Here is a 24,588-nt window from a genome sequence, read left to right as displayed (position 1 = left end):
AGAAAGTGATATCAAATGTGTGATAACACTATAAGATGGCATGCCCTATCTTACCACAGAGTTGACACACAATTTAGGGTTTAAGGTTTTGTAAAGACGGTCAAGAAATAAAACTTTAATATTAACCAAAATGTATGTGTAAAGAGACTATGACTCCACAAACATTTAATTCAAATTTAAAGTTGACCATTTTAGGTTTGAGGTAGAAAGCAAATTTCCTTGACATTTAAAAATAGTAAAATTTGGTTTATTGCGCTCTATATGATAAATTTGGACACTAGCATTAGGGTTTATTAATATTTTGATTTTTATATTTTCATTATTTATTAATTATTATAAAATTATGAATCATTACTAACTAGAGGGGGTTTACAAAATAAAATTAATAGAAGTGGACTTTTTATTATTATCCATACTAGTTAGATAAGGTTTATAAATAAGGTTGAATTCAGTCTAAGTTTTTTGATTGAATTTGGTTCAAATTAATTGAGTTTGAATAGAGGATTTTAACCTTTGCAGTCAATTGATTAAAGATAGAAAAGATTACACTTGTATATAAAATTCTCTTTTAAGGTCATTTGACTTATTTAAAAACCCATATATACTATGCATACAATGTTCTTGTTGCATATGTCATACATCTTACCACTGATTTGATACGTACAACTAATGCAGAAAATACTATTTTACATACAACTCATACCTTTGACCATATATTATACTGTATCACATCCAACCATATATAACTCTTATGTGCACTATATATTTCAAAAGTTAATGTAAATAAGATATGTCTTGGAGTGTAAATATTAATTACATGGTATCAAAACCTTTCAAGGCTTAACAGTTTTCTTTCTTTTTTGTTTCCATGGTTGACAGTAGGTTAATCAGGAATATAGTAAATTCTTTCACACCTTCTGTTTCTCTTCTGAATATAGCTCACTTTTTACCCTTGAACCTAACCTTCTCTAATTACCTATCATGGTAAACTTAACTCTTCCCTTTGTTCATGGAAATCACTTAGCTCACCATATTGACAACAATCAATCTCTACCACCAAAATTAAATAATGAGACAGAAGTCAATCCTGTCTACACATTATGATTCAACCAAGATTAACTTGTTTTGAGCTGGATAATCAACTCTTTCTCTTTGAAATAGTTCTGCCTTAGGTTGTTGGCATTTCCTTGGCAAGGGAGGCTTTAGAAAAACTTACACAAACATATGCATCTGGCTCTAGAACATAGGTGTCACAATTGAAGACTCAAGTGAATAATTTTCGCGAAAACAATGATCCCATTCTAAAGTATATACAATGGGCTAAAACTCTTTTCAATCAATTGCATGCCCTCAATCATTCAGTAGATGACAAAGACTTTGTTAATGCGAGATTATCAGGCCTTAGAACAACATATCATCTATTTGTTTGCAGTGTTGAGTTGCATCTTACTGTTGTGTCCTTCGATGATCTCTATAGCTTGTTACTAAGTGAAGAATCTTAATTGGTGAAAGACTATGCAATCCAACATCATTATTCCTTTGGTTCAATACACTTCCTATCAGTCCAATAATAGAGATAGAGGTCATGGACGCAATAGGCAAATCTCATATGGACAAGTTTATAAGGGTTGATCCTCATCTGGTATGCCTATTCAATTTTTCCAATCAGCTTTGAAGTGGCAGTGCTTACCATGATTTTTCGCTTATGTGCTATAATTGTGATGGTGTTGAACATGTTTCAAAATGGTGTCCTTCCTCATGCATACAAGATACCCATGCTTCTAATACATTTTTAAACAACAACTCGACCTCGCCACATCTTTCACTGTCTTCAAACCATGCGCTATTGATTCTGATGTCACTCATCACTTGACCAATGACATGGAAAACCTAGCCATTCATTCAAGAATACTAGACTAAAAAAACTTGTTATTAGCAGTAATGAAACACTTCTAATCACTCATATTGGTTCCAATACATTCTCTCTTAATTCCAAGCCCTATTTGTTTCAAGATATTCTTTATATTTCATCTGCTTGTCAAAATTTACTTTTTGTAAATGCATTTACTCATACTAACTATGTTTCTCTTGAATTTTTTCTTAACTATTTTTTTATTAAGGATTTGACATTTCGAGCAATCCTATACAAAGGCTTGAGTGACAAGGCGTTATATTCTTTTTCATTAGAGCTATTTCAGTCTTCCTCTAGTGGTTACAAAGCCTTTTCTTTTGCCTTATCAGTCTGGCATATATGCCTTGGGCATGCTTCAATCCTGACTGGTAAACACGTCTTACGACACTCTAATATTAATTTTGCTAATAATATCAGTATTCGTTGTCATGCTTGTAGCATCAATAAATCTTTTAAATTACTTTTCCGATCCTCTAATTTTAATGTTTCCGCTCTTTTAAACTAGTTTTGCACTCTTAAATCATACTAATTTGCCAATGCAATTCTAGGACTATGATTTTGAAACTACCGTTTACACTATAAATTATCTTCCCACACCACGTCTTGGTTAACTTTCTTTATACCAAAAATTATTTCATGAAAAATCAAATTATGCAGAATCTAAAATCTTTGGTTGTACTTGTTACCCTTAGATGCGTTCATATACCACAACCAAATTATCTCCTTGTTCCAAATAGTGTGTTTTTCTTGTTTATAGTAAAGTTTATAAAGGATATCTTTGTTTTGACACTTTTGATAACGAAATCTACTACTCACAACATGTTCTCTTTGATGAATCGATATTTCCAATCAAAAGATCAACTGATAGTGGCGATAGAATCAACAACTCAACCATTCCCAATTACATCAATGCACCTTCAATTAGTCCTTTTAATTTCCCTTTACATTCGCCTACAACAAATATCACACTCTGACATTACCCCAAGCCTCTAATCATCATAATCTAAGCCTACCAAGATTGGATTTAATTATGGATCTCTCTCAATATTCCCAACATCAATTGCCCAATTCCTTTCCATCACCTCAGCCAACTGAGAAAAATATTCATCCTATGGTTACTAGAGCAAAATCGGGGAACTAGAAACCTAATTCTTTCACCACTGGCATGGTTATACCTGAATCACCAAAGCTTTCAAACACAAAATATGGCATGATGCAATGAGTAAAGAAATTGAAATTTTGTTATCCCTAAGGCATATAGGACTTGGTCCTACAAGAGGAAGCATTTAATATAGTTGTCAACAAATAGGTGTTTCGAGCTAAGAAGAATCTTGATGGTAGTATTAATCGTTATAAGGCACAACTTGTTGCAAAAGGGTTTCATTAAGGGCATGGTATCAACTACTTTGAGACATTTAGTCTGGTAATTAAGCCATCCATAATCCAACTCATTTTCTCACTTGTAGTAACCATTGGTTAGAATATCACGCAGGTAAATGTTTCTAACGCTTTTTTACATGGTTAACTTGATGAAACCATATACATGGTGCAACCTCAAGGCTATGTTGATCCACTAAAACATTATCATGTATGCTGCTTCCACAAGTCTCTTTATGGCCTTAAACAAGAACCAAGGGCATGGTTGTCCTATATTACCACTTTCTTACACCGGTTTTGCTTCATTAGTTCCAAAGTTGATACTTCACTTTACTGCTATAGACAATGACACATTATGACATATTGTCTCATCTATATGGATGATCTTATTCTCACTGGTAGAAATTTCATTTTATCAGTCTCATGTCATCAAGCAGCTTCAATAAGACATTGCTCTTAAAGACCTTTGTTTGTTGAATTATTTTCTTGGTGTTGAGGCTAGTTGGTTGTACCATGGGCTTTTGTTATCTCAAGAGAAATACATTAAAGATCGTCTTAGTAAAGCTAACATGAGCATTGCCAAATTTGTTTTTACTCCTTCATGTTCTACTAGGGTTGGATTCGAGCCGAGACGAGCTCGGCTCGTAGCTAGCTCAAGCTCGGCTGTGTTCATATATGGGCGGCTCGAGTTCAGCTCGAGCTTGACTAAAGTCGGCTCGTTTCGGGCTCGTGTTCGGCTTGACTCAGCTCGGCTCGTTTTTCGTTATCAAAACGACATCGTTTTTAATAGATATTAATCAAAACGACGTCGTTTTGTATAAAAAATTTTTAAAAAAAATCTATCGAGCCAACTCGAGCCAGCTCGAGCTCGATCGAGCTGAGCCAAACCCAACTCGTTTCGGGCTCGACCGAGCTGAGCTCGAGCTCGAGCTCGAATCCAGCCCTATGTTCTACCATCAAATTTGCTCATAAAGATTTTGAAGCCTTTGATGATCCAACATTGTATCGGTAGATGGTTGATAGCTTGCAATGCTTGTGTATCAAAGACCCAAAATTGCCTTCTCTGTTAATCCAATGACATAATACATGCATCAACCTTGTAAATCTCACAAGCAAGGTGTTAGGTGAATCTTGCATTATTTACATGACATTATCGATCATTGATTGCTTCTTCGTAAACTAAGCAATTTCGATCTTGTTGGTTATTGTGATGCCAACTGGGGCAACAATCTAGATGACAGAAAAAGTACCATTGGGTTTGCAATTTACTTCGGCTCTAATTTAATTTCATGGAGTTGTTAGAAACAACAAATAGTTGCTTGGTCCTCAACAGAGGTTAAGTATGAGGCAGTTGCAACATGTGCCTTGGAAATTATATGGCTCAAATCTCTTCTTCATGAAATTGGTTTTCCTATTATTTAGTGTGATAATTTATCGACTACATATCTCACCTTGAATCTTATTTTCCATTCACAGTCTAAGCACTTAGAGATAGACTTTCATTTTGCTATAGATCAAGTCTAACAAGGGCTCCTCAAGGTGTGATATTTTTCCTCCACCAAACTGCAAATGTTCTCACTAAGTCGATGTCCAAAACTAGATTTCAACTCTTTATGGACAAGTTAACAGTTTTTGCAAAAATCTGTAAGGCTTGAGAGAGGGTGATATGCACAACTCATGCAAACAGATATAACATCATATATTCTGTTGTAAATTATATTGTATCACATAAAACTCATAACTTTAATTATATATTATACTGTATCACATCCAACCATATATAACTCTTATATGTACTATATATTTCAAAAGTTAATGTAAATAAGATATGTCTTAGAACGCCAATATTATTTACATGATTTAAAGGTCGTGTAATTAATTGATAAAAAGGTAGTATATTGTTTATTTCCATCTTTTATTGTTTAGCAGATGTAAAGATTTACTTGTATTTGTATCAATAAGGGAGATGTTAGAGATATACAATTTATTTGTGAAATAGATTATGATTTCATTTAATTGTGCAAGTGTTATTGTGATTAAAGAGGATTAGAATCTAACAATAGAAAAATTGAATATGAATTTCATTGATTTTTTATAAAATTTTTCCCATATGTGATTCGCATCCCGTACGTGTAGTCATACATGATGCAAGTCGAAGCTACTTGATGGATTTCTTCTTATTTTCGGTGGAATGAAATGATTGACATTTTCTATATTGAACAATTGACCACATAAATATTATTCATGCATGTGCCCTAATATGAGATGAGAATCAAATCAAAATCCAGGTTAAGATTATATTATATTTCTTGGTCAAATAAAAACCAACCTGTCAAAAATCAACATATTTAATTAATTGATAATGACATTTTTGACTGGTGGTACATCAATAACCGAATTTATTTTTCTTTTGATAACAATTTTGAAATAAAATAAAATTATACGGAGAATCAACAATTTATTTATATAAATTAAAATAATATTTTATAATTAAGTAATATGATTTTTTTATTTCAAAATTATTAAATTAGATTTTACCACAGAATGTATACATGAATATGATTGTATAATTAATTTGTATTTATTTCTCAATAATAATTTAAAATAAAATAAAAATTATTCATATCTTATTTATATAAATTGAGGTGATTTTTATAATTAAGTAATATAATTATTTATTTTATTTTTACTATAAAATTATTAAATTAGATACTATCACATATTATATATATGAATACAACTATATAATTAATTTATATATATATATATATATTTTGGGGACATACTAATTCGTGCTTACCTCAAAAAGTGGTTACTTTTCATGTTTGTATGGTTGGTTGGAAAATAGTTATCCCTACAATTGTGCTTATCAAAAAGTGGTGGAATTTTTATTATGATATTTTGTTATTTCATCCATACAATTGATCATATAAAAAGATAATACACAAATTATTAATATTAATTTGAAATAAAGTAATTTTATTTTGACAAAATATCAATTCGTGTATTATTTTGTAATAGATCGTGATATTTTTTGAAATTTGACAAAGTATATTATTTCATAATAAATCGTTCATTATATGTAATATTTTGACACGACTTTACTTGTTACATAATTTGAGTTAATTAGACTCAAGTTAACTAAAAAAATATTTTAATACAATTTTAGGTTAAAAATTTTTGATATGATTCTATTTCAAATCGGATTAAGGTTTAGACTCTTTGATACGAAACCTGAATTGATATGATATAAACACAACTCAATGATATGAACTATCAAGTTTATTATATACTAACAATATTAATTAAGGTATGAGATTATATTTGTAACTTTCAATAATAATAATATTGACTATTGTGTAGAATTGAATTTAATCTAAATTAAATTTGAACAAATTCTAATCCGAGAATAGATTAAATTTAAAAGCATAAATTCAATGTCAGCTCAAGATTGATGAATTAAAATTCAAATTGCATTTAAATATAATATAATATTTGAGTCAATCTAAATCAACTCAGAGCTTAAATGGATCACCTGAAACTTGATTTGATTATCATATGTTGCATAATGTCAAAAACTAATAAAATACGGCTCTTCGTAGTTTGTAGACCGATATTCTTTGGACATTTCTTGGTCAATTTGGCAGGAGATGACTTGCGCCGTCTTTCCACTATCTTTTTAATAACAATATTATTATTAAAATGCAACATCGAACAGCTACAAGATAAACTTCCGGGTATTCAATTCTGAATATTTAAAATAATATATTATATTTGATTAAATAATTTTAAATTAATAATTAAATTAAATTAAATAATATAATAATATATTGTATGAGTAAAAATAAAAGTGAAAACTTAAAAATTCATGTTATCAGATCATATTTATATCGTGTCAGTATAGATTTTAAATTGAAAACTTTGCTCTCTAACTCAATCTGAAATATAATCGTATCAAAAGTTTTAATCTTAAACTGACTCTAAATATTTGTGGGTTAACCTAAACTGACCCAAATTAACCTAAACTATATAAAAAATAAAGTTATATCAAAACACAATATGTAACAACATAATTTATTACGAAATAATACATTTTATCAAATGTCAAAGAATCACTTAATTTATTACAAAATAACACACAAAAATACATTTTAACATGAAAGGATATTTTGTCAAAACAAAAATACTATATTTTAAGTTAATACTAATAATTTACTTATTGTCTCTTTATACGGTCAATTGTAGGGATAAAAATAGATTATTATAATTAAGTATTAAAATAAGTCTATAATTTCAACTTCAAAATAATGTAATTGATAATTAATGAGACTAGTAACGACTTATCAAATATTTAAGAAATTTAATTTTTATTATATATGATGAATGTAATTGTTATAGATATTAATATCATTAATAAGTAAATAAATATAATACACGAAATATAATAAGTTTAATTTAGTAGTATCTATAACAAACCAAAGAAAAAAAACTACAAATAGTTTTTATAAGTATATTAAAAAAAGTTATTAAATTAGAATGAATGCCCCTAGTAGAATGATGATAAGATTTTGGCAAAAGCCCTAAGAGTAACTCTTCCAAGTAGATATCCAAAATTTATCAAAAAAATAATAAACATCTAGCTAACCTATACAATATTTCTAGAAGCAATGAATGAGTGATGCAGATTTGATGTTTAGTGATGCAATATCAATTTCTTTGTTGATTTGAATTAGAAAATATAGATTATATATTTAAACTCTCTTTATCAAATAAAGAAAATAAATAGTATTGGAGATTTTTCCATGATATCATGTTATGCAATAATTTGTTCAAAATATTCAGGTTAGTTTGGATTAATTCGAGTTGGCTTTGTATCAATCTGAACTTGATTCAACTTTTTAAGGGTCAACCATAACCTAACTTGAACTATTATTTATGTAAAAAAATCATAACCCTAATCTAATTATTTTCGTATTGTGTCGTATCAGAATTAATAGATCGCATCAAATTTTGTCAATTCTAACACATTATTTCTTATAACTCTAGGATGTATTTGATTTAAGTAATATTTTTTCACAAAAATAAAAGATTACCATACTAAAAGATTAATGCATAAATTACTATTATATTTAATGAAAATTAATAAATATAAATAATTACTGTATTTAATTGAGTATAGTAAAAAATATTAAAATATATAATATTAATTGTTTTATTAACTCAAAATAAATATTTTTTTATTCTTAAAAAATTAAAAATAATTATCAAAATTATAATTAATTTATTAATTATTTAATATATAACGTGAATGTGCTAATAAGATTTATTCACAGTCAAACCAAAAGAAAAGTATTATATATGAACCATACGCAGCCTATATATACAAGACAAGAACCCATGAATACAACGCACATGCATAATATCTACAATGAAAAATTTTACTAATACTCCGAAACTTTCATTGTTTTCGATAATTCTCATTCTCTTTTCATCTTTTTCATGGCGAGCAACTTCTGATTCTGTCCACGAAAACTTCCTCCATTGTCTCTTCAACCATTCTCAGCCTTCCCATCCAATCTCCCCGCCATTTTCACCCCACAAAATACCTCCTTTTCCTCCATATTGCAATCCTACATCCGGAATCTCCGCTTCAACTCAACTTCAACTCCCAAACCTTTCCTTATCATCACTGCATTGCATGAATCCCACGTCCAAGTTGCGGTTATCTGTGGCCGTAAACATGGCCTGCTGATGAAAATCAGAAGCGGCGGCCATGACTACGAGGGCTTATCTTATGTCTCCCAAGTCCCTTTCTTCGTCCTTGACATGTTTAATCTACGCGCCGTTGATGTTGACATTGAAAACAACACTGCCTGGGTTCAGGCGGGGGCGATTCTTGGAGAAGTTTATTATAAAATTGCGGAGAAAAGTAAAACTCATGGCTTCCCGGCCGGGGTTTGTCCCACAGTGGGTGTTGGTGGACACATAAGCGGCGGAGGATATGGCACCATGATGAGAAAATACGGGCTCACTGTCGATAATATCGTCGATGCAAGGCTTGTTGATGCTAGTGGGAGGCTTCTGGATAGAAAATCCATGGGGGAAGATTTGTTTTGGGCTATCAGAGGAGGAGGAGGAGCCAGTTTCGGAGCCATTATTGCTTATAAAATCAATCTTGTTCCAGTTCCAGAAACAGTGACTTCGTTTCTGGTTAGAAGAACTTTAGAATCACACAATCTAACTCAGATTGTGGATCAATGGCAACATGTCGCGTACAAACTTCCTGAAGAGCTCTTCGTCCGACTCACATTAGACGTGGTTAATAAGACTGTGAGGGGGAACTTCTGGGGTTTTTATCTCGGTGGCTCTGAGAAACTTCTTTCAATCATGGACAAGAGCTTTCCTCAACTGGGGTTAACTCAGTCTGACTGCGTCCAATCGAGCTGGCTTGAATCAGTTGTTTTCTGGGGAGGTTTTCCCTCCGGAACATCGACAAATGTTTTACTAAATCGTGAGCCGGCGGTGAGTTTCCAGAAGAGAAAGTCAAAGTCGGATTATGTGAGGAAGCCGATTCCTAAAGACGGCCTGGAAGGAATATGGAGGAAAATGATTGAACTAGAGACGCCAATGCTGACATTCAATCCTTACGGGGGTCGAATGGAGGAGATTGCCGCGACGGCGACGCCATTTCCCCATAGAGCTGGAAACTTATGGAAGATTCAGTACTTAGCGAACTGGAATGAATCGGGGACTGAGGCGGAAAACTTTTATTTGGGGTTGATTCGAGAGCTTTATAATCACATGACTCCATTTGTGTCCAAGAATCCGAGGCAGGCGTTTCTGAATTACAGAGATATTGATTTGGGGATCAATCACAATGGAAATGGGAGCTACTTGGAAGGAAGAGTTTATGGAATCAAGTATTTCAAGGGTAATTTTGAGCGTTTGGTGAAGATTAAGACTAAGGTTGATCCTGATAACTTCTTCAGGAATGAACAAAGCATTCCAGTTCTTCCACACTAGTTTAATATTAATTATTCCAGGTATAATATGAATATCAATAAAATCACGAGCACTTAAGATTTAAGAATTCAATTATATATTTAAGTTACATATTATTATTCAGTAGTATGACAATAGATCATATGAATATTTAATTAAGTATCCAAATTATTGTAATGTTTTAATGGTTGTAAAATTGACACACGCTGGTGCTTGCTATCTTCTTGTTGAAATCTAATAAATAAATAAAGTTGTTTTTTTATTATATGAGTTTCCAAGTATTAATGAGAATATGTGTCACCATACAACAATAAGAATAACTTGAAGCATTGTGCTATAGTCATTGTTGTATCGCTCTGTTGATGCAAATTGTTCATGTTCATACAACTCTACACGGCGTTGTAAGATCAATGATATTCCAGCAAAATGATGTCGTGGCAGTACAAGACTCGGATTTCCAATGTTGATACGTAATTAACATTCAATTTAGGAAGGATATAGCATTTGAATGATCAAAAACATGAGGCTAATATTAATTTGTTTTCACATCTGCAGCAACCTTAGATAATATCCTTTGTTGTTTGGAAATTTGGAACACTAGTGCTGTTTTCCCCTTCTACGTATGACAAATATTGAATAATGTTGGCAATTATATGTGTACGGCTCGTTCAGCCTTTTTTGCATGCTCTGAATCCAACCAGCATTAAATTGTAAAGACGACGAAATTTCAACAATAACTAGTTTTAAATTGTTGGATGATTATCTTCACAACAACTAAATTCTGAAAATACAAGTAAAAGCAAATAGACTCAATCAACGGTAAAATAGTTGTTAAAAAAAGCACGGCGTCAATCTTGAGGCACACACTAAAGGAATAGATCGCCCAAACAATTCTAGAATACATAATTTTCTCTTATTTATCACATTTACTTATTTATTCTTCTTCATTATTTTATTTTCCTATTATTGTCTCTTCGTCTTCTTTTCCAATCTTTTACTTTTTTGTTTTTTTTCTCCAACGTTTTTTAATGACATGAAAACCTGCTCATTCATTCTAAAAATATTAGACCGAAAGAGTTTGTTATTAGTAATAGTAAAACACTTCCAATCACTCATATTAGTTCCAATACATTCTCTCTTAAATCGAAGCCCTATTCTTTTCAAGATATTCTTTATTTTTCATCTGTTTGTCAAAATTTACTTTTTGTTAATGCATTTACTTATGTTAATTGTGTTTCTCTTGAATTTTTTACTACTGTTTTTTTATTAAGGATTTGATATTTTGAGCAATCCTACACGAAGGCTGGAGTGACAAGGGGTTATATTCTCTTTCATTAGAGTTATTTTAGTCCTCTTCTAGTGGTTACAAAGCCTTTTCTTCTGCCTTGTCAGTCGCACCTTGGGCATGCTTCAATCCCGATTGTTAAACACATCTTGCGGTACTCTAATATTAATTTTGTTAATGATATCAGTACTTATTGTCATGCTTGTAGCATCAGTAAATCCTTCATATTACCTTTCCCATCCTCTAATTTTAATGCTTCCGCTCCAATAGAATTAGTTTGTTCAGACATTTGGGGCCCTGCCCTAGTTTTCTCAATAAATAGTGCTAGTTATTATTTTCTATTTTATGATCATTTTAGCAAATATTCATGGATATTTTTTATTAAGTACAAGCTTGAGGCACTTAGTTGTTTCATTAAATTTCATTGTATTGTTGAAAAGTATTTCGGTTGTTCTATTAAAACTTTTCAATCTGACTAAGGTGGAGAATTTCAGGCCATGCAAAATTATCTTATTGACAATGATATTTCTCAACGATTTATTCATGTCCATACATGCTAGAACAAAATGGTTGTGTCAAAAAAAAGCATACTCATATCGCTGAAACTAATCTTGCTCTCTTAAATCATACTAATTTGTCAATGCAATTTTGGGAATATGCTTTTGAAGCTACCGTTTACACTATAAATCGTCTTTCCACACCACGTTCTAGTCATCTTTCTTTATACCAAAAATTGTTTCATCAATGCCATGGTATCAACTACTTTTAGACATTTAGTTTAGTAGTTAAGCCATCTATAATCTGACTTTTTCTTTTACTTGTAGTATCCTTTGGCTAGAATATCACACAATTAGATGTTTCTAATGCTTTTTTACATGGTCAACTTGATGAAACCATATGCATGGTGCAACCTCAAGGCTATGCTGATCCACTAAAACCTCATCATGTCTACTGCCTCCACAAGTCTCTTTATGGCCTTAAACAAGCACCAAGGGCATGGTTGTCTTATATTACCACTCTCTTACAATGGTTTGGCTTCATTAGTTCCAAAGTTGATACTTCACTTTATTGCTATAGACAAGGCATAATATGACGCATTGTCTCATCTATGTGGATGATCTTATTCTCACTGATAGCAATTCCATTTTTTTTGTCTCGTGTCATCAAGCAGCTTCAACAAGACTTTACTCTTAAAGACCTTGGTTTGTTGAATTATTTTCTTGGTGTTGAGGTTAGTTGGCTACACCACGGGCTCGTGTTATCTCAAGAGAAATACATTAAAGATCATCTTGATAAAGCCAACATGAGCATTACCAAATTTGTTTCTACTCCTTCGTGGCCTACCATCAAATTTGTGCATAAAGATTCTGAACCCTTTGATGATCCAACATTGTAGTGGTAGATGGCTGATAGCTTGCAATACTTGTGTATCATAAGACCCGAAATTGCCTTCTCTATTAATCAAGTGGTGCAATACATGCATCAGCCCTATAAATCTCACTAACAAGGTGTTAAGCAGATCTTGCATTATTTACATGACATTATCGGTCATTGCTTGCTTCTTCATAAACTAAGCAATTTTGATCTTGTTGTTTATTGTGATGCCAACTAGGGCAACAATCTAGATGATATAAAAAGTACCACCAGCTTTGCAATTTACTTCGGCTCTAATTTAATTTCATGGAGTTGTTAGAAACAACAGATAGTTGTTTGGTCCTCAACAGAGGTCGAGTATGAGGTAGTTGCAACATGTGCCTCGGAAATTATATGGCTCAAATCTATCCTTCATGAAATTAGTTTTTCTATTACATCGGCCTCTATTATTTAGTGTGATAATTTATCGATTACATATCTCACCCTGAATCCTATTTTCCATTCACAGTCTAAGCACTTAGAGATTGACTTCCAATTTGCTAGAGATCAAGCCCAACAAGGGCTCCTCAAGGTGCGATATTTTTCCTCCACCAATTGCAAATGTTCTCACTAAGTCGATATCCAAAACTAGATTTCAACTCTTAATGGACAAGTTAATAGTTTTTGTAAAACCTGTTAGGCTTGAGGGAGGGTGATTTGCACAACTCATGCAAACAAATATAGCATCATATATTTTGTTGTATATTATACTGTATTAGATACAACTTATAATTTTGACCATATATTATACTGTTTCACATCTAGCCGTATATAGCTCTTGAATGTACTATATATTTCAAAGTTAATGTAAATAAGATATGTCTTGGAGTGCCAATATTATTTATATGATTCAAAGGTCATGCAATTAATGGATAAAAAGGTAGTACATTGTTCATTTTCATCTTCTATTGTTTAAGGGATGCAAAGATTTACTTGTATTTGTATTGATAACCAAGATGTTAGAGATATATATTTAAATATTTTTGATTCTACAATTTATTTGTAAAATAGATTGTGATTTCATTTAATTGTGTTAGTGTTATTGTGATTAAAGAAGATTAGAATCTAACAATAGAAAATTGAACATGAATTTCATTGATTTTTTATAAAATTTTTACCATATGTGATTTACATCCCACACGTATAGTCATACATGATGCAAGTCGAAGCTATTTGATGGATTTCTTCTTATTTTCGGTGGAATGAAAAGATTGACATTTTCTGTATTGAACAATTGACCACATAAATATTATTCATGCATGTGCCCTAATATGAGATGAGAATCAAATCAAAATCCAGGTTAAGATTATATTATATTTCTTGGTCAAATAAAAACCAACATATATAATTAACCGACTTTATTTTTTTGTTAATAACAATTTTAAAATAAAATAAAATTATACGGAGAAACAATAATTTATTTATATAAATTAAAATAATATTTTATAATTAAGTAATATGATTTTTTTATTTCAAAATTATTAAATCAGATTTTACCACAGAATGTATACATGAATATGATTGTATAATTAATTTGTATATACTTCTCAATAATAATTTAAAATAAAATAAAAATTATCTATAACTTATTTATATAAATTGAGGTGATTTTTTATAATTAAGTAATATAATTATTTATTTTATTTTTTACTATCAAATTATTAAATTAGATACTATCACATAGTATATGTATGAATATAGCTATATAATTAATTTACATATATAAGATTATCTCAAAAAAACAAGATGAACCCATGGAAAACACCACATATAATATTATCTCAAAAAGTGGCTACTTTTCATGTTTGTATGTAAAGTTGGAAAATAGCAATCCGTGCTTATCAAAAGTGGTGGACTTTTCATGTTTGCACATAAAGTTGAAATTGTTCTTTTGTGCACGTTTTTATCATATTTGACTTATATTAAAACCATCAAAGTATTTGATTCAAAGATTAATATATTAACTTCAAATTGTTGAAGTCAGATGAAATATTGTTAGATTATAGAATAATAATTATAATAAGTTACACATTCACTGGCATTTAATTAACACAAACTAAAAAAAATAAAAAATATTTAAAATATATAATTTTTTCCAATCCACAATATTTGTTTATTTATTCTTTTTCATTTTTCATTTCCCGTTAGTATTTCTGCGTCTTCTTCTCCTTCTCGTAAGCATTTCCTTAAATTTAGATGTATTATCATTTGATTCGATATTATAATGAGTAATATTATATATTTATATTTTAAATACATAAAATAAATATATAAATAACATGTTATTATATAAAATATTATTTTATTTTTAATTTAAAATCACCTAATTATATAATAACATATTATTTATATACTCACTTTTTGTACCATAATTTTGTTGTTTAATAAATACCCATTCACAATGATACATTATTATTGATACTCAAATTAGTGTTCATTATAAGTATGCATAGTTTTATTATATGTTAAACCTGATAAAATTTGACATGATTCGTTAACCTAATAGATACGTCATGAAAAAATTAGGTTAGCGTTTTGATTTTAAACATAAAAAATAGTTTGAGTTAGGTTCGGATTGACTTCCATAAAATCAGATCATGTTCAAGTTGATATGAAGTGAACCTGAATTCACTCAAACTAATTTGAAAATTTTAAATAAAATATTACATAACATCATAACAGTAAAAAATCTCTAATATTTTTATTTTCTTAATTTGATAGAAAGAATATCAATTCACAAAATCTTTATTCTCTAATTCGAATCAACAAAAAAATCAATATTGATTACCAAATATTAAATTTGCATTACCCAAAGACATTCATTTTAATTTAATAACTTTTTTTTGTAGACTTGTGTTGAAATTATTATATTAGATGTGTCATATTCATATACTTTGACTTCTTTTTATATTTATGATAATCACATTCATCATATGGATTGAAATTAAATTTCTTAAATATTTGACAATTAATCATTAAATTCATTGGGTATGAATCGTATAATTTCGAAGTTGAAGTTATAGACTTATTTAGGTTTTTTATTATGATATTTTGTTATTTTATCCTTACAATTGATCATATAAAAAGACAATACGCAAACTATTAATATTAATTTGAAATAAAGTAATTTTATTTTGACAAAATATCAATTCGCGTATTATTTTGTAACAGATCGTGTTATTCTTTGAAATTTGACAAAGTGTGTTATTCCATAATAAAACATTCATCATATGTAATATTTTGACACGACTTTACTTGTTACATAGTTTGGGTTAATTAGACTCAGGTCAATTAAAAAATATTTCAATACAGTTTTCGGTTAAAAAATTTTAACATGATTTTATTTCAAATCAGGTTAAGGTTTAGACTCTTTAATATGAAACCTGAATTGATTTGATATGAATACGACTCAATGACATGAACTAGCAAGTTTATTATATACTAACAATATTAATTAAGGTATGAGATTTTATTTGTAACTTCCAATAATAATAATATTGACTATTGTGTAGAATTGAATTTAATCTAAATTAAATTTGAACAAATTTTAATTCGGAATAGTTTAAATTTAAAAGAATAAATTCAATGTCAGCTCAAGATTAATGAATTAAAATTCAAATTGCATTTAAATATAATATAATATTTGAGTCAATCTAAATGGATCACCTGAAACTTGATTTGATTATCACATGTTGCATTATGTCAAAAACTAATAAAATACGGCTCTTCGTAGTTTGTAGACAGACATTCATTAGACATTTCTTGGTCAATTTGGGAGGAGATGATTTGCTACAAGATAAAATTCCGGATATTCAATTCTGAATATTTAAAATAATATATTATATTTGATTATATCATTTTAAATTAATAATTTAATTTAATTTAATTATATAATAATATATTATATGAATATCTAATTAATAGTTAAAATTGGATGTACATAATAGACTTAATAATTCATATTATCAAATCATATTTATGTTGTGCCAATTTAAGTTTTAGATTGAAAACTTTGCTCTGTAACTCAATCTGAAAAGAATCATATCAAAAAATTTTAATTTTAAATTAATTTCAAATATTTGCGATCTTAAATACAAATTATTGTGATATTTTAAACATAAGTTGGTTCTTACTATCTTTTTGTTGGAATCTAATAAATAAATGAAGTTGTTTTTTTTATTATATGAGTTTCCAAGTATTAATGAGAATATGTGTCACTGTTGTATCGCTCTCTTGATGCAAATTGTTCATGTTCATACAACTCTGCACGGCGTTGTAAGATCAATGATATTCTAGCAAAATGATGTCGTGGCAGTACAAGACTCGGATCTCCAATGTTGATACGTAATTAACATTTGAATTTAGTAAGGATATAGCATTTGAATGATCAAAAGCATGAGGCTAATATTAATTTGTTTTCACATCTGCAGCAACCTTTGATAATATCCATTGTTTTTTGGACATTTGGAACAATCCTTGATAGTATCCATGTGTACGGCTCATTCAGACTTTTCTGCATGCTCTTAATCCAACCGACATTAAATTGTAAAGACGACGAAATTTCAACAATAACTAGTTTTGAATTGTTGGATGATTATCTCTATCTATTAACTAGTTGAAAATATTAAACAGTGACATCTAAAATTCTATTTAGATTTTTATCTTTGAAATTGTGACCATTTGCCTTTTTAAAATACATAATTTTCTCTTTTCTTCCTCTATAATTAAAGGTATATGAAAAGGGAACAACAAACCCTCAATAGAGGAAATTTAAGAACAACCTAAGCACGTCTTTTTAAAAGGGGACTGTACAAAAAGATAAAGTCAAGCAAAACCTAGCCAAGCTTCCAAGCAACAATAAGGAGATTAAGATTTCTTCTCATGAATATCTATTATGATTTCTATCACGATGGAATTTAAGGGAAGAATAACTAATTTTATAATAACTAAATTTTGAAAATACAAATAAAAGTGAGCAGACTCAATTAATAGTAAAGCAAGTTGTAAAGAAAAACAAAGTGTTAATCTTGAGACACACACTAGAGGAATAGGCCGCCCAAGCAATTCTAGAATGCATAATTTTCTCTTATTTGTCATATTTACTTATTTATTCTTCTTCGTTATTTTATTTTCTTATTATTGTCTCTTCGTCTTCTTCTCCTCCTCAATTTTTTAATAAATGGCAGTCTTTTACTTTTTTTCTTTTTATCCAACTTTTTTTCCTGTTGCTATCTCTTTTCTCATTTTTTTTAATAAATATCATTCTTTCTCTTCTTGTTTTTTCTCCTACTCAATTTTTTTAAATAAATACTGATCTTTTTTTCTTCTTCTTTCTTTCACTTATTTTTTCCATTATCCCATCTTAGGAAGGGGGGAAATTAATTAAAATAGGCACTGAATTTGTTGCCTAAACCTTTTTTGACAAGATTTATCAACTTTACCTTTTTAAGCAAATGAGATTTTTCATTCCAAAAATACTCTTCATTCTATTTCTTTTTATTTAAAGCAGTTTTCACAGATTAGACTTTTATATTTCAGAGTATACAAATTAAGCTTAATTTTTCTATAATAAATAAAATTTATAGATGAAAAACAGATTAATTTAGGATATAATAATTGATATTTATATACTTTTATACCTTTACAAAATGATGAACATAAAACGGTGCGTTTTTTCGAACAGATGCAAAAATGTGCAAAAATGTAAAGGGGTGCATGAAAATGCAAAGGTGTGTGTGAAAGTCTGAAGGGGTGCGTGAAAATATGAAGGGGGCGTGTCAACTCCGAAGGGGTGCATAAAATCGTAGAAGGGTATGTCAACTTCAAAGGGGTGCGTGAAATCGTAAAAGAGCGCATCATTCTCTTAATGGGTGCGTGCATGCATAAAGGGGTGCGTGAAATCTTAAAAGGGTGCTTCAGCTTCTGAAAGGGGTGCGTCAGCCTCTGAAAGGTTGCATGAAAGGGTGTGACAACACTGAAGGGGTGCATCATAACTTGAAGGGTGCGTGAAAAGGTGCGACAACGCTGAAGGGATGCATGAAAAGGGCGCGACACTTTGGAAGGGTGTGTCATAACCTGAAGGGGTGTGTGAAAGGGTGCAGCAACGCTGAAGGGGTGTGTGAAACGGTGCGACAACGTTGAAAGGGTGTGTGCACTAAAGGGGTGCGTCAAAGGGTGTGTGAAAAGGTGTGGCACTTTGAAAAGGTGTGTCATAACCTGAAGGCGTGAAAGGGTGCAACAACGTTGAAAGGGTGTGTGAAAATATAAAGGGGTGTATGAAACTATGAAAGGGTGCCTAAAATTGTAAAAAAGTGCGTGAAATTGTGAAGGGGTGCATAAAAGTATAAAGGGGTGTGTAAAAATGTAAAGGAATGCATGAAAATATAAACAAGTGTGTAATAATAATAATAATATATAATATAATATAATATATATTTATATATAAAATATATTATAATTATATTATTAATATATTATATATTATATATAAAGGGGTATGTAGAAATGCAAAGGGGAAGAGACGCACCCTTTTTGCAATTCCCCGCACCCTTTTATATATATATAATATATTATATATTATATTATTAATATAATATAATACATATTTTTTATAGTCTCACGCACCCTTTCTATAATCTACGCACCCCTTTTATATTATATGTACCTCTTTTATATTTTCACGCACCTGTTTGTATTTCACACCCTCATTTGTATTTTTACACATCCGTTTGTATTTTCACACACCCATTTGTATTTTTATGCACCCGTTTTTGTATTTTTATGCACCTGTTTTATATTTTTACACAACCGTTTGTATTTTTACGTCCTCTCATTTGTATTTTTATGCACCCGTTTGTATTTTCATGCACCATTTTATATTTTTATATACCTGTTTCACGCACCCTTCCACATTTTCATGCACCCCTTCACATTTTTACGAACCCCTTCACATTTTTATACACTCCTTTATAGTTTTACGCAACCCTACACATTTTCACGCACCCTTTTACACTTTTGTATATTTTCGCATCCTTTCAGAAAAACACACCCTTTGACACACCCCTTCAGCATTGTCACACCCTTTCACGCACCCCTTTCAGAAGCTGATGCACCCTTTTAAGATTTCACACACCCCTTTGTGCATGCACACACCCCTTAAGAGAATGATGCACCCTTTTACGATTTCACGCACCCCTTCGGAGTTGATGCACCCTCTTCATATTTTCATGCACCCCTTTACATTTTCGCACATTTTTGCACCCACTTGAAAAAACGCACCTTTTTATGTTCATCATTTTGTATAGGTATAAAGGTATATAAATATCAATTATTACATCCTAAATTAATTTGTTTTTCATTTGTAAATCTTATTCATTACAGAAAAAATTAAGTTTAATCTGTATATTCTGAAATATAAAAGTTTAATCTATGAAAACTACTGTAAATGAAAAGAAATATGATGAAGGGTATTTTTGAAATGAAAAATACTATTTGGTTAAAAAGGTAAAAGTTGAGAAATCTTGCCGAAAAAGGTTTAAGTAGCAAATTCGATGCCTATTTTAATTAATTTCCCTAGGAAAGGCCTAGGCCACCCATAACTCCAATTTTTTTTTTGAAAATTTTAATGAAGACCCACCCTTATTTGTTTCATTACGCCACCCTTCTTACTAAGCTTTTCTTTTTTAAAATATAAACAAGCCCAAAAACTCAATTTCCAAACCCTAACCTATTCACCAAATCCCATTCTTCCAATTCTGTCGCTTCCCATTGTTCACTAAGTCTCCCTCGTTACTCATTTGACAAGTGGCTGCTCTATTGCTCCTAGTTACAGATTCCAAGTAATTTTTTTTTAATTTTTATATAACAATTTTATGTTGGAGCATCTTGAATGGTTCAGTGTTTTTGGAATTAATGAGGAAATGCTGGTCATAATTGTAGTTTTTGTGCCTATGAATTCTGATGAAATTTCACCGGTTGATTTTCCTTTATTATTAATAGGATTTTGTGAATGGAAAGCTTTTGTATTGGATGTTTTTTCTTGCTGTGAACGAATATACATGAACCTTAATAAGAGTGCAATTGGACAACTTATTGAAAGGAGCACGTGGTTCATGGCATATTGATTTGGCACTTAATATAATGATGAATGAGGATGTGCATAACTGTGAATAATATAATTGTCTATGGACTTTTTGTTAAGGTGTAGCTCAATGAAACACCATGAGTTGCAGTTTAAAGTTCTAACACACTCAAACTCAGCATTTGTTATAGCACAAATGCTACCCATAAATATTTACATCCGATTGTTTTTTCATCTTGTCTGGGTTAGACTTGTTAATTTCTTGAGATTTTGTAGAAATTTAAGAGGTCAAATAGAGATGGGACCTGGGAGTTACTCAATTTTGCTTTTTGTTGTCTCGCCTGTAAATTAAATTTTGATAGTAGGGGATTTAAAGAAAGTTTATTGCTGCAATTGAGATATGAGAATTGACATTTATATTTTCTATTGAAATTTCTTAACTTCGGTGTTTTTTTGTTCTTAACTTCGGTGTAACTAGTTATTAATTTCTTAGATATATTTTGATATTTTGGGTTTAACATATTCATCATTTTTTTTATAGATTTAATATTAGATTGAATGTTACTATAAGATAAAATATATGTTGATTAGTGAACAATGATAGAGCGTGGAGGGCCCCCTTTAGCGAAAATTTTGGTTCTACCTTTGATTTCCTCTTCCTTTTTCTCCCACTCATTTCTTTTCAATAAATTTTGATCTAGCGGATTCTTCTATTCAAGTAAATACAAATCAAGGGTTATTGTCAGATTGCCCTAGAAAATTGGAGAGTGAAAAGTGGTGGTGAAGAAGATAGAAGCAGAAGGATGATCAATGGTAAGAATGAATGAAGGAGAAGGATGGCTACTCTTGTTGGTGGTGCATATTTCTATAGGAGAAAGACGGCTGAAAGTGGTGTTGCCAGTGAAGATGACGAGAGGAGAAAGAGGATGATTGATAATTAGTGGTGAAGATAACAAGAGGAGAAAAAGATGGTTAATGATGGAATTAAATGTTGGTGAATGAAGAGAGGAGAAAAATGATAACAGACAATTAGTGGTAAAGAATTGAACATGATAAAAGAAAAAGGATTAAATAAGAAAAAATATTTTCTTTTAGAAAAAGGGAAAATAATAAATTATAATTATTAGAGGATACATCGGTAAATTAAATATTAGTGGATAATAAATTGATTAGTTAAATTTCAATTGTTCAATATGGGTATTTTTATGAATTTTTTTAAATTGAAGACTTATTAATAATTGAAATTTGTATTAAAGAAACATCTTATATAAGTATTTCTTGTATATAAGATTGTCTCAATATCTTATTTATTAATACGATGATACCACCTAATAAGTTAAGAACAATGTTAAGCATAAATATTTTATATGTACAATTTAGATATACAAATGATGTGTTATCATATGAGTGAATATTATTTTATTTTTAATTAAAAATCATCTAACTATATAATGACACATTATCTATGTATTTAAATTATATATTAAAAATATATATGCATAGTTTTATTGATAAATTAAATTTTAATTTTCAAAACCATTTATCATGGTTGTAATTACTGAATATAAACTTTAATTTTGATGACAAATTGAATGAAAGATAGAATTTAACATTATACAGATGTTACTGTATTATTAGAAAATTTTATCATTACATTAAAATGATATAAAGAGACTATTTATATAAACATTTTTTTTAAATTTAGAATTAATATTACGTATACAAATAAATTATACAAACTTTCATATATAACCAAATGTGTTTGCATCTAATTAGATGATTGTGAAATAAGAGAAAAAAATAATCATATCACTCAATCACAAACTGTTACCTTAATTTATACAAAAAAAATATGTATAATTTGTTTGTTTGTACAGTTTATTCTTAAATTTAGATGTCACATGATTATTTTGTCACTGAACAATGCAGTGTGTATTTGTAATAAATATAAATTTGAATCTTAATGAAAGATATACTATCATGTGATTGGTCTTATAATAAATACTTAATCACGATGTCATATCATAATTGATACTCAAATTATTACTTATTATAAGTATACATAGTTTTATTATATGTCAATCATACTAATAAAAATTTGAGATTTTGTCTGTAGCTTTCACTAATAATAATATTGACTATTGTGTGGCGAACCCAGAATTAAATCGTAGGGGGTCAATATTATAATAATATAAATATGTTTTAAATTAAAACAAAAACAAACATTTGTATTAATAAAATATTCATGAACTAATACATTTATAATTCTTTTTTATGTGATTTTATCTTTTGAAAATATTGTATAATGACTTTATTATTATTATTATCAAATATATCGTTTTTATATATACAACTACATTATCATTCAACTATTAATCACTTATTCTATTTTGCAATGAATTTTTCATAAAATTCATTGCTAAAAATTTTTTTTCTACACTAGCAGTGGTAACTAGTAAAATCAATGTTAATTTCATTAAGAAAAAAACTAATGGAACACTTTATCCTTCTTAGTTTCAACTATTACTCTTGCAAGATCTTCAGTCCCATAAATTTGACATTAAAGAGTATATTCAAAATGTAAACATCAAATTGAGAATTAAGTGCAATGAGATATAAGTCAAAAAATTCTTCAAGATAAAATTTAATAAGACAAATTAATTTTTTATTATTAAAAGCAACTCAATTTTCATTTAGACATAAACATGCCAAATAAATAAACAACTTCATCTTTACTTTATTAAAACGATTATTCAACTCTTGAAGTTACATATTTATGACTATATAAAATACATCAATGCGGTAATGATTAGCATTTGTGATACCTTGAATCTTGTGTTGCAATTGCTCTTGGATAAAAAATTTGCCATCCATATTTGGAACATCACTGTCATTATTGACACAAAAAGAATAGACTTTGTTAAGTATAGTCTCTCATCCACTATCTCTTATCACTTGTAAAACTTGGTTACACGCTTCAATTAAATTCATAGCATTTACAATATCTTGGTCTTTTCTTTGTGCTGTTTGAAAAAGTTCATTTGTAAAGCCAAGTATATCCTTCATCATAAATAGACTAAACATAAAGTAAAATGATTGCATCAATTTCAGTATACTATTTTGCTTAGAATCTTTGCTCAAAGTTTGTCCCATCTTTTGCCACAGTTTCAAGAACATCGATAACAAATGAAAATAACAAAGTTATGCTTATTAATGAACTATAATGCAAGCCCCACCGAGTATCACCGACACGTTTCAAATTTGTCTATTAATTAAGACCTCTTCCACTTGAAAGTTCACCATCAAAAATAGCTTCAACAACTTTATAAGCTTGCTTATGTCTAAAAATATTACAAAGTTTTGATAAAGCACCAATAATATTAATTATAATTGCTACAATATTCAAGAGATCATTAACATTGTCTTGGTTCTTTGCTAAAGCTACAAAAGCCAACTAGAGTTGATGGGCAAAACAATGAATATAATAAGCACATCTACTATGCTTCAAGACTAAGGTCT

At 29.7% G+C, this 24,588-nt stretch overlaps 1 pseudogene; it reads left to right on the top strand.

Annotated features, from left to right (window-relative positions):
• Nucleotides 1-8,702: 8,702 nt before the first annotated feature.
• LOC123205842 lies at nucleotides 8,703-10,556 on the top strand (annotated as a pseudogene).
• Nucleotides 10,557-24,588: the final 14,032 nt, after the last annotated feature.

Source organism: Mangifera indica, unplaced genomic scaffold, assembly GCF_011075055.1.
Source record: "Mangifera indica cultivar Alphonso unplaced genomic scaffold, CATAS_Mindica_2.1 Un_0017, whole genome shotgun sequence".
Lineage (NCBI taxonomy): Eukaryota > Viridiplantae > Streptophyta > Magnoliopsida > Sapindales > Anacardiaceae > Mangifera > Mangifera indica.
Note: the sequence above shows the minus strand (reverse complement) of the source record. Positions and strands in the feature narration are given on the sequence as shown.